The sequence below is a fragment of the Dunckerocampus dactyliophorus genome, chromosome 6 (genome assembly GCF_027744805.1).
Source record: "Dunckerocampus dactyliophorus isolate RoL2022-P2 chromosome 6, RoL_Ddac_1.1, whole genome shotgun sequence".
Lineage (NCBI taxonomy): Eukaryota > Metazoa > Chordata > Actinopteri > Syngnathiformes > Syngnathidae > Dunckerocampus > Dunckerocampus dactyliophorus.
The window spans coordinates 18664502-18679457 of NC_072824.1; positions in this window are offsets into that span (position 1 = coordinate 18664502).

Below are 14956 nucleotides of genomic sequence, written 5' to 3' on the forward strand. Positions count from 1 at the left end.
CTAGAAACGGAACTATTTTGCTGCTTTCCTGTCTAGTTACATGCGCTGCTAGCTAATAGCAAGAGTCAAGCTGACTGGCTAACTGCTGAAATTCAACGTGGTTGCCTAGCAACAGTGTCAAACACAAATGATACTGGCCCTGGAAATACAGATTCAAATCTGAAAAAGTACATGAATAGTACCGATGAATGTTTGGGGGGTTTGGCCCACCTCCCGGGGCGGAAAAGTGTCGTTTCAGCAACTTGAAAAAAATGCGATTTCGCATTCGCGACAGTGCCGGCACTGTCGAAACGGGTGAAAATCGACCCCTCGGAAAAGTTGGGTTTTTTGCCATCTTTGGGTCCTGCCGGGACCCCCGATGAATGTTTGGGGGGTTTGGCCCACCTCCCGGGGCGGAAAACTGTCGTTTCAGCAACTTGAAAAAATGCGATTTCGCGACAGTGCCGGCACTGTCGAAACGGGTGAAAATCGACCCCTCGGAAAAGTTGGGTTTTTTGCCATCTTTGGGTCCTGCCGAGACCCCCGATGAATGTTTGGGGGGTTTGGCCCACCTCCCGGGGCGGAAAAGTGTCGTTTCAGCAACTTGAAAAAAATGCGATTTCGCATTCGCGACAGTGCCGGCACTGTCGAAACGGGTGAAAATCGACCCCTCGGAAAAGTTGGGTTTTTTGCCATCTTTGGGCCTGCCGGGACCCCCGATGAATGTTTGGGGGGTTTGGCCCACCTCCCGGGGCGGAAAAGTGTCGTTTCAGCAACTTGAAAAAATGCGATTTCGCGACAGTGCCGGCACTGTCGAAACGGGTGAAAATCGACCCCTCGGAAAAGTTGGGTTTTTTGCCATCTTTGGGTCCTGCCGGGACCCCCGATGAATGTTTGGGGGGTTTGGCCCACCTCCCGGGGCGGAAAAGTGTCGTTTCAGCAACTTGAAAAAATGCGATTTCGCGACAGTGCCGGCACTGTCGAAACGGGTGAAAATCGACCCCTCGGAAAAGTTGGGGTTTTTGCCATCTTTGGGTCCTGCCGAGACCCCCGATGAATGTTTGGGGGGTTTGGCCCACCTCCCGGGGCGGAAAAGTGTTGTTTCAGCAACTTGAAAAAAATGCGATTTCGCATTCGCGACAGTGCGACACTGTCGAAACGGGTGAAAATCGACCCCTCGGAAAAGTTGGGTTTTTTGCCATCTTTGGGCCTGCCGGGACCCCCGATGAATGTTTGGGGGGTTTGGCCCACCTCCCGGGGCGGAAAAGTGTCGTTTCAGCAACTTGAAAAAATGCGATTTCGCGACAGTGCCGGCACTGTCGAAACGGGTGAAAATCGACCCCTCGGAAAAGTTGGGTTTTTTGCCATCTTTGGGTCCTGCCGAGACCCCCAATGAATGTTTGGGGGGTTTGGCCCACCTCCCGGGGCGGAAAAGTGTCGTTTCAGCAACTTGAAAAAATGCGATTTCGCGACAGTGCCGGCACTGTCGAAACGGGTGAAAATCGACCCCTCGGAAAAGTTGGGGTTTTTGCCATCTTTGGGTCCTGCCGGGACCCCCGATGAATGTTTGGGGGGTTTGGCCCACCTCCCGGGGCGGAAAAGTGTCGTTTCAGCAACTTGAAAAAATGCGATTTCGCGACAGTGCCGGCACTGTCGAAACGGGTGAAAATCGACCCCTCGGAAAAGTTGGGTTTTTTGCCATCTTTGGGTCCTGCCGAGACCCCTGATGAATGTTTGGGGGGTTTGGCCCACCTCCCGGGGCGGAAAAGTGTCGTTTCAGCAACTTGAAAAAATGCGATTTCGCGACAGTGCCGGCACTGTCGAAACGGGTGAAAATCGACCCCTCGGAAAAGTTGGGTTTTTTGCCATCTTTGGGTCCTGCCGGGACCCCCGATGAATGTTTGGGGGGTTTGGCCCACCTCCCGGGGCGGAAAAGTGTCGTTTCAGCAACTTGAAAAAAATGCGATTTCGCATTCGCGACAGTGCCGGCACTGTCGAAACGGGTGAAAATCGACCCCTCGGAAAAATTGGGTTTTTTGCCATCTTTGGGTCCTGCCGGGACACCCGATGAATGTTTAGGGGGTTTGGCCCACCTCCCGGGGCGGAAAAGTGTCGTTTCAGCAACTTGAAAAAATGCGATTTCGCGACAGTGCCGGCACTGTCGAAACGGGTGAAAATCGACCCCTCGGAAAAGTTGGGTTTTTTGCCATCTTTGGGTCCTGCCGGGACCCCCGATGAATGTTTGGGGGGTTTGGCCCACCTCCCGGGGCGGAAAAGTGTCGTTTCAGCAACTTGAAAAATGCGATTTCGCGACAGTGCCGGCACTGTCGAAACGGGTGAAAATCGACCCCTCGGAAAAGTTGGGTTTTTTGCCATCTTTGGGTCCTGCCGAGACCCCTGATGAATGTTTGGGGGGTTTGGCCCACCTCCCGGGGCGGAAAAGTGTCGTTTCAGCAACTTGAAAAAATGCGATTTCGCGACAGTGCCGGCACTGTCGAAACGGGTGAAAATCGACCCCTCGGAAAAGTTGGGTTTTTTGCCATCTTTGGGTCCTGCCGGGACCCCCGATGAATGTTTGGGGGGTTTGGCCCACCTCCCGGGGCGGAAAAGTGTCGTTTCAGCAACTTGAAAAAATGCGATTTCGCGACAGTGCCGGCACTGTCGAAACGGGTGAAAGTCGACCCCTCGGAAAAGTTGGGGTTTTTGCCATCTTTGGGTCCTGCCGGGACCCCCAATGAATGTTTGGGGGGTTTGGCCCACCTCCCGGGGCGGAAAAGTGTCGTTTCAGCAACTTGAAAAATGCGATTTCGCGACAGTGCCAGCACTGTCGAAACGGGTGAAAATCGACCCCTCGGAAAAGTTGGGTTTTTTGCCATCTTTGGGTCCTGCCGGGACCCCCGATGAATGTTTGGGGGGTTTGGCCCACCTCCCGGGGCGGAAAAGTGTCGTTTCAGCAACTTGAAAAAATGCGATTTCGCGACAGTGCCGGCACTGTCGAAACGGGTGAAAATCGACCCCTCGGAAAAGTTGGGTTTTTTGCCATCTTTGGGTCCTGCCGGGACCCCCGATGAATGTTTGGGGGGTTTGGCCCACCTCCCGGGGCGGAAAAGTGTCGTTTCAGCAACTTGAAAAAATGCGATTTCGCGACAGTGCCGGCCGGCACTGTCGAAACGGGTGAAAATCGACCCCTCGGAAAAGTTGGGTTTTTTGCCATCTTTGGGTCCTGCCGAGACCCCCGATGAATGTTTGGGGGGTTTGGCCCACCTCCCGGGGCGGAAAAGTGTCGTTTCAGCAACTTGAAAAAAATGCGATTTCGCATTCGCGACAGTGCCGGCACTGTCGAAACGGGTGAAAATCGACCCCTCGGAAAAGTTGGGTTTTTTGCCATCTTTGGGCCTGCCGGGACCCCCGATGAATGTTTGGGGGGTTTGGCCCACCTCCCGGGGCGGAAAAGTGTCGTTTCAGCAACTTGAAAAAATGCGATTTCGCGACAGTGCCGGCACTGTCGAAACGGGTGAAAATCGACCCCTCGGAAAAGTTGGGTTTTTTGCCATCTTTGGGTCCTGCCGGGACCCCCGATGAATGTTTGGGGGGTTTGGCCCACCTCCCGGGGCGGAAAAGTGTCGTTTCAGCAACTTGAAAAAATGCGATTTCGCGACAGTGCCGGCACTGTCGAAACGGGTGAAAATCGACCCCTCGGAAAAGTTGGGGTTTTTGCCATCTTTGGGTCCTGCCGAGACCCCCGATGAATGTTTTTGGGGGTTTGGCCCACCTCCCGGGGCGGAAAAGTGTCGTTTCAGCAACTTGAAAAAAATGCGATTTCGCATTCGCGACAGTGCCGGCACTGTCGAAACGGGTGAAAATCGACCCCTCGGAAAAGTTGGGTTTTTTGCCATCTTTGGGTCCTGCCGGGACCCCCGATGAATGTTTGGGGGGTTTGGCCCACCTCCCGGGGCGGAAAAGTGTCGTTTCAGCAACTTGAAAAAATGCGATTTCGCGACAGTGCCGGCACTGTCGAAACGGGTGAAAATCGACCCCTCGGAAAAGTTGGGTTTTTTGCCATCTTTGGGTCCTGCCGGGACCCCCGATGAATGTTTGGGGGGTTTGGCCCACCTCCCGGGGCGGAAAAGTGTCGTTTCAGCAACTTGAAAAAAATGCGATTTCGCATTCGCGACAGTGCCGGCACTGTCGAAACGGGTGAAAATCGACCCCTCGGAAAAGTTGGGTTTTTTGCCATCTTTGGGTCCTGCCGGGACCCCCGATGAATGTTTGGGGGGTTTGGCCCACCTCCCGGGGCGGAAAAGTGTCGTTTCAGCAACTTGAAAAAAATGCGATTTCGCATTCGCGACAGTGCCGGCACTGTCGAAACGGGTGAAAATCGACCCCTCGGAAAAGTTGGGTTTTTTGCCATCTTTGGGTCCTGCCGGGACCCCCGATGAATGTTTGGGGGGTTTGGCCCACCTCCCGGGGCGGAAAAGTGTCGTTTCAGCAACTTGAAAAAATGCGATTTCGCGACAGTGCCGGCACTGTCGAAACGGGTGAAAATCGACCCCTCGGAAAAGTTGGGTTTTTTGCCATCTTTGGGTCCTGCCGGGACCCCCGATGAATGTTTGGGGGGTTTGGCCCACCTCCCGGGGCGGAAAAGTGTCGTTTCAGCAACTTGAAAAAAATGCGATTTCGCATTCGCGACAGTGCCGGCACTGTCGAAACGGGTGAAAATCGACCCCTCGGAAAAGTTGGGTTTTTTGCCATCTTTGGGTCCTGCCGGGACACCCGATGAATGTTTAGGGGGTTTGGCCCACCTCCCGGGGCGGAAAAGTGTCGTTTCAGCAACTTGAAAAAATGCGATTTCGCGACAGTGCCGGCACTGTCGAAACGGGTGAAAATCGACCCCTCGGAAAAGTTGGGTTTTTTGCCATCTTTGGGTCCTGCCGGGACCCCCGATGAATGTTTGGGGGGTTTGGCCCACCTCCCGGGGCGGAAAAGTGTCGTTTCAGCAACTTGAAAAAATGCGATTTCGCGACAGTGCCGGCACTGTCGAAACGGGTGAAAATCGACCCCTCGGAAAAGTTGGGTTTTTTGCCATCTTTGGGCCTGCCGGGACCCCCGATGAATGTTTGGGGGGTTTGGCCCACCTCCCGGGGCGGAAAAGTGTCGTTTCAGCAACTTGAAAAAATGCGATTTCGCGACAGTGCCGGCACTGTCGAAACGGGTGAAAATCGACCCCTCGGAAAAGTTGGGTTTTTTGCCATCTTTGGGTCCTGCCGGGACCCCCGATGAATGTTTGGGGGGTTTGGCCCACCTCCCGGGGCGGAAAAGTGTCGTTTCAGCAACTTGAAAAAATGCGATTTCGCGACAGTGCCGGCACTGTCGAAACGGGTGAAAATCGACCCCTCGGAAAAGTTGGGGTTTTTGCCATCTTTGGGTCCTGCCGAGACCCCCAATGATTGTTTTTGGGGGTTTGGCCCACCTCCCGGGGCGGAAAAGTGTCGTTTCAGCAACTTGAAAAAAATGCGATTTCGCATTCGCGACAGTGCCGGCACTGTCGAAACGGGTGAAAATCGACCCCTCGGAAAAGTTGGGTTTTTTGCCATCTTTGGGTCCTGCCGGGACCCCCGATGAATGTTTGGGGGGTTTGGCCCACCTCCCGGGGCGGAAAAGTGTCGTTTCAGCAACTTGAAAAAATGCGATTTCGCGACAGTGCCGGCACTGTTGAAACGGGTGAAAGTCGACCCCTCGGAAAAGTTGGGGTTTTTGCCATCTTTGGGTCCTGCCGGGACCCCCGATGAATGTTTGGGGGGTTTGGCCCACCTCCCGGGGCGGAAAAGTGTCGTTTCAGCAACTTGAAAAAATGCGATTTCGCGACAGTGCCGGCACTGTCGAAGCGGGTGAAAATCGACCCCTCGGAAAAGTTGGGTTTTTTGCCATCTTTGGGTCCTGCCGAGACCCCCGATGAATGTTTGGGGGGTTTGGCCCACCTCCCGGGGCGGAAAAGTGTCGTTTCAGTAACTTAAAAAAAATGCGATTTCGCATTCGCGACAGTGCCGGCACTGTCGAAACGGGTGAAAATCGACCCCTCGGAAAAGTTGGGTTTTTTGCCATCTTTGGGTCCTGCCGGGACCCCCGATGAATGTTTGGGAGGTTTGGCCCACCTCCCGGGGCGGAAAAGTGTCGTTTCAGCAACTTGAAAAAAATGCGATTTCGCATTCGCGACAGTGCCGGCACTGTCGAAACGGGTGAAAATCGACCCCTCGGAAAAGTTGGGTTTTTTGCCATCTTTGGGTCCTGCCGGGACCCCCGATGAATGTTTGGGGGGTTTGGCCCACCTCCCGGGGCGGAAAAGTGTCGTTTCAGCAACTTGAAAAAATGCGATTTCGCGACAGTGCCGGCACTGTCGAAACGGGTGAAAATCGACCCCTCGGAAAAGTTGGGTTTTTTGCCATCTTTGGGTCCTGCCGGCACCCCCGATGAATGTTTGGGGGGTTTGGCCCACCTCCCGGGGCGGAAAAGTGTCGTTTCAGCAACTTGAAAAAATGCGATTTCGCGACAGTGCCGGCACTGTCGAAACGGGTGAAAGTCGACCCCTCGGAAAAGTTGGGGTTTTTGCCATCTTTGGGTCCTGCCGGGACCCCCAATGAATGTTTGGGGGGTTTGGCCCACCTCCCGGGGCGGAAAAGTGTCATTTCAGCAACTTGAAAAATGCGATTTCGCGACAGTGTCGAAACGGGGAAAAGTGTCGTTTCAGCAACTTGAAAAAATGCGATTTCGCGACAGTGCCGGCCGGCACTGTCGAAACGGGTGAAAATCGACCCCTCGGAAAAGTTGGGTTTTTTGCCATCTTTGGGTCCTGCCGGGACCCCCGATGAATGTTTGGGGGGTTTGGCCCACCTCCCGGGGCGGAAAAGTGTCGTTTCAGCAACTTGAAAAAAATGCCATTTCGCATTCGCGACAGTGCCGGCACTGTCGAAACGGGTGAAAATCGACCCCTCGGAAAAGTTGGGTTTTTTGCCATCTTTGGGTCCTGCCGGGACCCCCGATGAATGTTTGGGGGGTTTGGCCCACCTCCCGGGGCGGAAAAGTGTCGTTTCAGCAACTTGAAAAAATGCGATTTTGCGACAGTGCCGGCACTGTCGAAACGGGTGAAAATCGACCCCTCGGAAAAGTTGGGTTTTTTGCCATCTTTGGGTCCTGCCGGGACCCCCGATGAATGTTTGGGGGGTTTGGCCCACCTCCCGAAGCGGAAAAGTGTCGTTTCAGTAACTTGGAAAAATGCGATTTCGCATTCGCGACACTGCCGGCACTGTCGAAACGGGTGAAAATCGACCCCTCGGAAAAGTTGGGTTTTTTGCCATCTTTGGGTCCTGCCGGAACCCCCGATGAATGTTTGGGGGGTTTGGCCCACCTCCCGGGGCGGAAAAGTGTCGTTTCAGCAACTTGAAAAAATGCGATTTCGCGACAGTGCCGGCACTGTCGAAACGGGTGAAAATCGACCCCTCGGAAAAGTTGGGTTTTTTGCCATCTTTGGGTCCTGCCGGGACCCCCGATGAATGTTTGGGGGGTTTGGCCCACCTCCCGGGGCGGAAAAGTGTCGTTTCAGCAACTTGAAAAAATGCGATTTCGCGACAGTGCCGGCACTGTCGAAACGGGTGAAAATCGACCCCTCGGAAAAGTTAGGTTTTTTGCCATCTTTGGGTCCTGCCGGGACCCCCGATGAATGTTTGGGGGGTTTGGCCCACCTCCCGGGGCGGAAAACTGTCGTTTCAGCAACTTGAAAAAATGCGATTTCGCGACAGTGCCGGCACTGTCGAAACGGGTGAAAATCGACCCCTCGGAAAAGTTGGGTTTTTTGCCATCTTTGGGTCCTGCCGGGACCCCCGATGAATGTTTGGGGGGTTTGGCCCACCTCCCGGGGCGGAAAAGTGTCGTTTCAGCAACTTGAAAAAAATGCGATTTCGCATTCGCGACAGTGCCGGCACTGTCGAAACGGGTGAAAATCGACCCCTTGGAAAAGTTGGGTTTTTTGCCATCTTTGGGTCCTGCCGGGACCCCCGATGAATGTTTGGGGGGTTTGGCCCACCTCCCGGGGCGGAAAAGTGTCGTTTCAGCAACTTGAAAAAATGCGATTTTGCGACAGTGCCGGCACTGTCGAAACGGGTGAAAATCGACCCCTCGGAAAAGTTGGGTTTTTTGCCATCTTTGGGTCCTGCCGGGACCCCCGATGAATGTTTGGGGGGTTTGGCCCACCTCCCGGAGCGGAAAAGTGTCGTTTCAGTAACTTGGAAAAATGCGATTTCGCATTCGCGACACTGCCGGCACTGTCGAAACGGGTGAAAATCGACCCCTCGGAAAAGTTGGGTTTTTTGCCATCTTTGGGTCCTGCCGGAACCCCCGATGAATGTTTGGGGGGTTTGGCCCACCTCCCGGGGCGGAAAAGTGTCGTTTCAGCAACTTGAAAAAATGCGATTTCGCGACAGTGCCGGCACTGTCGAAACGGGTGAAAATCGACCCCTCGGAAAAGTTGGGTTTTTTGCCATCTTTGGGTCCTGCCGGGACCCCCGATGAATGTTTGGGGGGTTTGGCCCACCTCCCGGGGCGGAAAAGTGTCGTTTCAGCAACTTGAAAAAATGCGATTTCGCGACAGTGCCGGCACTGTCGAAACGGGTGAAAATCGACCCCTCGGAAAAGTTAGGTTTTTTGCCATCTTTGGGTCCTGCCGGGACCCCCGATGAATGTTTGGGGGGTTTGGCCCACCTCCCGGGGCGGAAAACTGTCGTTTCAGCAACTTGAAAAAATGCGATTTCGCGACAGTGCCGGCACTGTCGAAACGGGTGAAAATCGACCCCTCGGAAAAGTTGGGTTTTTTGCCATCTTTGGGTCCTGCCGGGACCCCCGATGAATGTTTGGGGGGTTTGGCCCACCTCCCGGGGCGGAAAAGTGTCGTTTCAGCAACTTGAAAATAATGCGATTTCGCATTCGCGACAGTGCCGGCACTGTCGAAACGGGTGAAAATCGACCCCTCGGAAAAGTTGGGTTTTTTGCCATCTTTGGGTCCTGCCGGGACCCCCGATGAATGTTTGGGGGGTTTGGCCCACCTCCCGGGGCGGAAAAGTGTCGTTTCAGCAACTTGAAAAAATGCCATTTCGCATTCGCGACAGTGCCGGCACTGTCGAAACGGGTGAAAATCGACCCCTCGGAAAAGTTGGGTTTTTTGCCATCTTTGGGTCCTGCCGGGACCCCCGATGAATGTTTGGGGGGTTTGGCCCACCTCCCGGGGCGGAAAACTGTCGTTTCAGCAACTTGAAAAAATGCGATTTCGCGACAGTGCCGGCACTGTCGAAACGGGTGAAAATCGACCCCTCGGAAAAGTTGGGTTTTTTGCCATCTTTGGGTCCTGCCGGGACCCCCGATGAATGTTTGGGGGGTTTGGCCCACCTCCCGGGGCGGAAAAGTGTCGTTTCAGCAACTTGAAAAAAATGCGATTTCGCATTCGCGACAGTGCCGGCACTGTCGAAACGGGTGAAAATCGACCCCTCGGAAAAGTTGGGTTTTTTGCCATCTTTGGGTCCTGCCGGGACCCCCGATGAATGTTTGGGGGGTTTGGCCCACCTCCCGGGGCGGAAAAGTGTCGTTTCAGCAACTTGAAAAAAATGCGATTTCGCATTCGCGACAGTGCCGGCACTGTCGAAACGGGTGAAAATCGACCCCTCGGAAAAGTTGGGTTTTTTGCCATCTTTGGGTCCTGCCGGGACCCCCGATGAATGTTTGGGGGGTTTGGCCCACCTCCCGGGGCGGAAAAGTGTCGTTTCAGCAACTTGAAAAAATGCGATTTCGCGACAGTGCCGGCACTGTCGAAACGGGTGAAAATCGACCCCTCGGAAAAGTTGGGTTTTTTGCCATCTTTGGGTCCTGCCGAGACCCCCGATGAATGTTTGGGGGGTTTGGCCCACCTCCCGGGGCGGAAAAGTGTCGTTTCAGCAACTTGAAAAAAATGCGATTTCGCATTCGCGACAGTGCCGGCACTGTCGAAACGGGTGAAAATCGACCCCTCGGAAAAGTTGGGTTTTTTGCCATCTTTGGGTCCTGCCGGGACCCCCGATGAATGTTTGGGGGGTTTGGCCCACCTCCCGGGGCGGAAAAGTGTCGTTTCAGCAACTTGAAAAAATGCGATTTCGCGACAGTGCCGGCACTGTCGAAACGGGTGAAAGTCGACCCCTCGGAAAAGTTGGGGTTTTTGCCATCTTTGGGTCCTGCCGGGACCCCCAATGAATGTTTGGGGGGTTTGGCCCACCTCCCGGGGCGGAAAAGTGTCATTTCAGCAACTTGAAAAATGCGATTTCGCGACAGTGCCGGCACTGTCGAAACGGGTGAAAATCGACCCCTCGGAAAAGTTGGGTTTTTTGCCATCTTTGGGTCCTGCCGGGACCCCCGATGAATGTTTGGGGGGTTTGGCCCACCTCCCGGGGCGGAAAAGTGTCGTTTCAGCAACTTGAAAAAATGCGATTTCGCGACAGTGCCGGCCGGCACTGTCGAAACGGGTGAAAATCGACCCCTCGGAAAAGTTGGGTTTTTTGCCATCTTTGGGTCCTGCCGGGACCCCCGATGAATGTTTGGGGGGTTTGGCCCACCTCCCGGGGCGGAAAAGTGTCGTTTCAGCAACTTGAAAAAAATGCCATTTCGCATTCGCGACAGTGCCGGCACTGTCGAAACGGGTGAAAATCGACCCCTCGGAAAAGTTGGGTTTTTTGCCATCTTTGGGTCCTGCCGGGACCCCCGATGAATGTTTGGGGGGTTTGGCCCACCTCCCGGGGCGGAAAAGTGTCGTTTCAGCAACTTGAAAAAATGCGATTTTGCGACAGTGCCGGCACTGTCGAAACGGGTGAAAATCGACCCCTCGGAAAAGTTGGGTTTTTTGCCATCTTTGGGTCCTGCCGGGACCCCCGATGAATGTTTGGGGGGTTTGGCCCACCTCCCGGAGCGGAAAAGTGTCGTTTCAGTAACTTGGAAAAATGCGATTTCGCATTCGCGACACTGCCGGCACTGTCGAAACGGGTGAAAATCGACCCCTCGGAAAAGTTGGGTTTTTTGCCATCTTTGGGTCCTGCCGGAACCCCCGATGAATGTTTGGGGGGTTTGGCCCACCTCCCGGGGCGGAAAAGTGTCGTTTCAGCAACTTGAAAAAATGCGATTTCGCGACAGTGCCGGCACTGTCGAAACGGGTGAAAATCGACCCCTCGGAAAAGTTGGGTTTTTTGCCATCTTTGGGTCCTGCCGGGACCCCCGATGAATGTTTGGGGGGTTTGGCCCACCTCCCGGGGCGGAAAAGTGTTGTTTCAGCAACTTGAAAAAATGCGATTTCGCGACAGTGCCGGCACTGTCGAAACGGGTGAAAATCGACCCCTCGGAAAAGTTAGGTTTTTTGCCATCTTTGGGTCCTGCCGGGACCCCCGATGAATGTTTGGGGGGTTTGGCCCACCTCCCGGGGCGGAAAACTGTCGTTTCAGCAACTTGAAAAAATGCGATTTCGCGACAGTGCCGGCACTGTCGAAACGGGTGAAAATCGACCCCTCGGAAAAGTTGGGTTTTTTGCCATCTTTGGGTCCTGCCGGGACCCCCGATGAATGTTTGGGGGGTTTGGCCCACCTCCCGGGGCGGAAAAGTGTCGTTTCAGCAACTTGAAAAAAATGCGATTTCGCATTCGCGACAGTGCCGGCACTGTCGAAACGGGTGAAAATCGACTTTTGGAAAAGTTGGGTTTTTTGCCATCTTTGGGTCCTGCCGGGACCCCCGATGAATGTTTGGGGGGTTTGGCCCACCTCCCGGGGCGGAAAAGTGTCGTTTCAGCAACTTGAAAAAATGCGATTTTGCGACAGTGCCGGCACTGTCGAAACGGGTGAAAATCGACCCCTCGGAAAAGTTGGGTTTTTTGCCATCTTTGGGTCCTGCCGGGACCCCCGATGAATGTTTGGGGGGTTTGGCCCACCTCCCGGAGCGGAAAAGTGTCGTTTCAGTAACTTGGAAAAATGCGATTTCGCATTCGCGACACTGCCGGCACTGTCGAAACGGGTGAAAATCGACCCCTCGGAAAAGTTGGGTTTTTTGCCATCTTTGGGTCCTGCCGGAACCCCCGATGAATGTTTGGGGGGTTTGGCCCACCTCCCGGGGCGGAAAAGTGTCGTTTCAGCAACTTGAAAAAATGCGATTTCGCGACAGTGCCGGCACTGTCGAAACGGGTGAAAATCGACCCCTCGGAAAAGTTGGGTTTTTTGCCATCTTTGGGTCCTGCCGGGACCCCCGATGAATGTTTGGGGGGTTTGGCCCACCTCCCGGGGCGGAAAAGTGTCGTTTCAGCAACTTGAAAAAATGCGATTTCGCGACAGTGCCGGCACTGTCGAAACGGGTGAAAATCGACCCCTCGGAAAAGTTGGGTTTTTTGCCATCTTTGGGTCCTGCCGGGACCCCCGATGAATGTTTGGGGGGTTTGGCCCACCTCCCGGGGCGGAAAAGTGTCGTTTCAGCAACTTGAAAAAAATGCGATTTCGCATTCGCGACAGTGCCGGCACTGTCGAAACGGGTGAAAATCGACCCCTCGGAAAAGTTGGGTTTTTTGCCATCTTTGGGTCCTGCCGGGACACCCGATGAATGTTTAGGGGGTTTGGCCCACCTCCCGGGGCGGAAAAGTGTCGTTTCAGCAACTTGAAAAAATGCGATTTCGCGACAGTGCCGGCACTGTCGAAACGGGTGAAAATCGACCCCTCGGAAAAGTTGGGTTTTTTGCCATCTTTGGGTCCTGCCGGGACCCCCGATGAATGTTTGGGGGGTTTGGCCCACCTCCCGGGGCGGAAAAGTGTCGTTTCAGCAACTTGAAAAAAATGCGATTTTGCATTCGCGACAGTGCCGGCACTGTCGAAACGGGTGAAAATCGACCCCTCGGAAAAGTTGGGTTTTTTGACATCTTTGGGTCCTGCCGAGACCCCCGATGAATGTTTGGGGGGTTTGGCCCACCTCCCGGGGCGGAAAAGTGTCGTTTCAGCAACTTGAAAAAAATGCGATTTCGCGACAGTGCCGGCACTGTCGAAACGGGTGAAAATCGACCCCTCGGAAAAGTTGGGTTTTTTGCCATCTTTGGGTCCTGCCGGGACCCCCGATGAATGTTTGGGGGGTTTGGCCCACCTCCCGGGGCGGAAAAGTGTCGTTTCAGCAACTTGAAAAAAATGCGATTTCGCATTCGCGACAGTGCCGGCACTGTCGAAACGGGTGAAAATCGACCCCTCGGAAAAGTTGGGTTTTTTGCCATCTTTGGGTCCTGCCGAGACCTCTGATGAATGTTTGGGGGGTTTGGCCCACCTCCCGGGGCGGAAAAGTGTCGTTTCAGCAACTTGAAAAAATGCGATTTCGCGACAGTGCCGGCACTGTCGAAACGGGTGAAAATCGACCCCTCGGAAAAGTTGGGTTTTTTGCCATCTTTGGGTCCTGCCGGGACCCCCGATGAATGTTTGGGGGGTTTGGCCCACCTCCCGGGGCGGAAAAGTGTCGTTTCAGCAACTTGAAAAAATGCGATTTCGCGACAGTGCCGGCACTGTCGAAACGGGTGAAAATCGACCCCTCGGAAAAGTTGGGTTTTTTGGCATCTTTGGGTCCTGCCGAGACCCCCGATGAATGTTTGGGGGGTTTGGCCCACCTCCCGGGGCGGAAAAGTGTCGTTTCAGCAACTTGAAAAAAATGCGATTTCGCATTCGCGACAGTGCCGGCACTGTCGAAACGGGTGAAAATCGACCCCTCGGAAAAGTTGGGTTTTTTGCCATCTTTGGGTCCTGCCGAGACCCCTGATGAATGTTTGGGGGGTTTGGCCCACCTCCCGGGGCGGAAAAGTGTCGTTTCAGCAACTTGAAAAAATGCGATTTCGCGACAGTGCCGGCACTGTCGAAACGGGTGAAAGTCGACCCCTCGGAAAAGTTGGGGTTTTTGCCATCTTTGGGTCCTGCCGGGACCCCCAATGAATGTTTGGGGGGTTTGGCCCACCTCCCGGGGCGGAAAAGTGTCGTTTCAGCAACTTGAAAAATGCGATTTCGCGACAGTGCCGGCACTGTCGAAACGGGTGAAAATCGACCCCTCGGAAAAGTTGGGTTTTTTGCCATCTTTGGGTCCTGCCGGGACCCCCGATGAATGTTTGGGGGGTTTGGCCCACCCCCCGGGGCGGAAAAGTGTCGTTTCAGCAACTTGAAAAAATGCGATTTCGCGACAGTGCCGGCCGGCACTGTCGAAACGGGTGAAAATCGACCCCTCGGAAAAGTTGGGTTTTTTGCCATCTTTGGGTCCTGCCGAGACCCCCGATGAATGTTTGGGGGGTTTGGCCCACCTCCCGGGGCGGAAAAGTGTCGTTTCAGCAACTTGAAAAAAATGCGATTTCGCATTCGCGACAGTGCCGGCACTGTCGAAACGGGTGAAAATCGACCCCTCGGAAAAGTTGGGTTTTTTGCCATCTTTGGGTCCTGCCGGGACCCCCGATGAATGTTTGGGGGGTTTGGCCCACCTCCCGGAGCGGAAAAGTGTCGTTTCAGTAACTTGGAAAAATGCGATTTCGCATTCGCGACACTGCCGGCACTGTCGAAACGGGTGAAAATCGACCCCTCGGAAAAGTTGGGTTTTTTGCCATCTTTGGGTCCTGCCGGAACCCCCGATGAATGTTTGGGGGGTTTGGCCCACCTCCCGGGGCGGAAAAGTGTCGTTTCAGCAACTTGAAAAAATGCGATTTCGCGACAGTGCCGGCACTGTCGAAACGGGTGAAAATCGACCCCTCGGAAAAGTTGGGTTTTTTGCCATCTTTGGGTCCTGCCGGGACCCCCGATGAATGTTTGGGGGGTTTGGCCCACCTCCCGGGGCGGAAAAGTGTCGTTTCAGCAACTTGAAAAAATGCGATTTCGCGACAGTGCCGGCACTGTCGAAACGGGTGAAAATCGACCCCTCGGAAAAGTTGGGT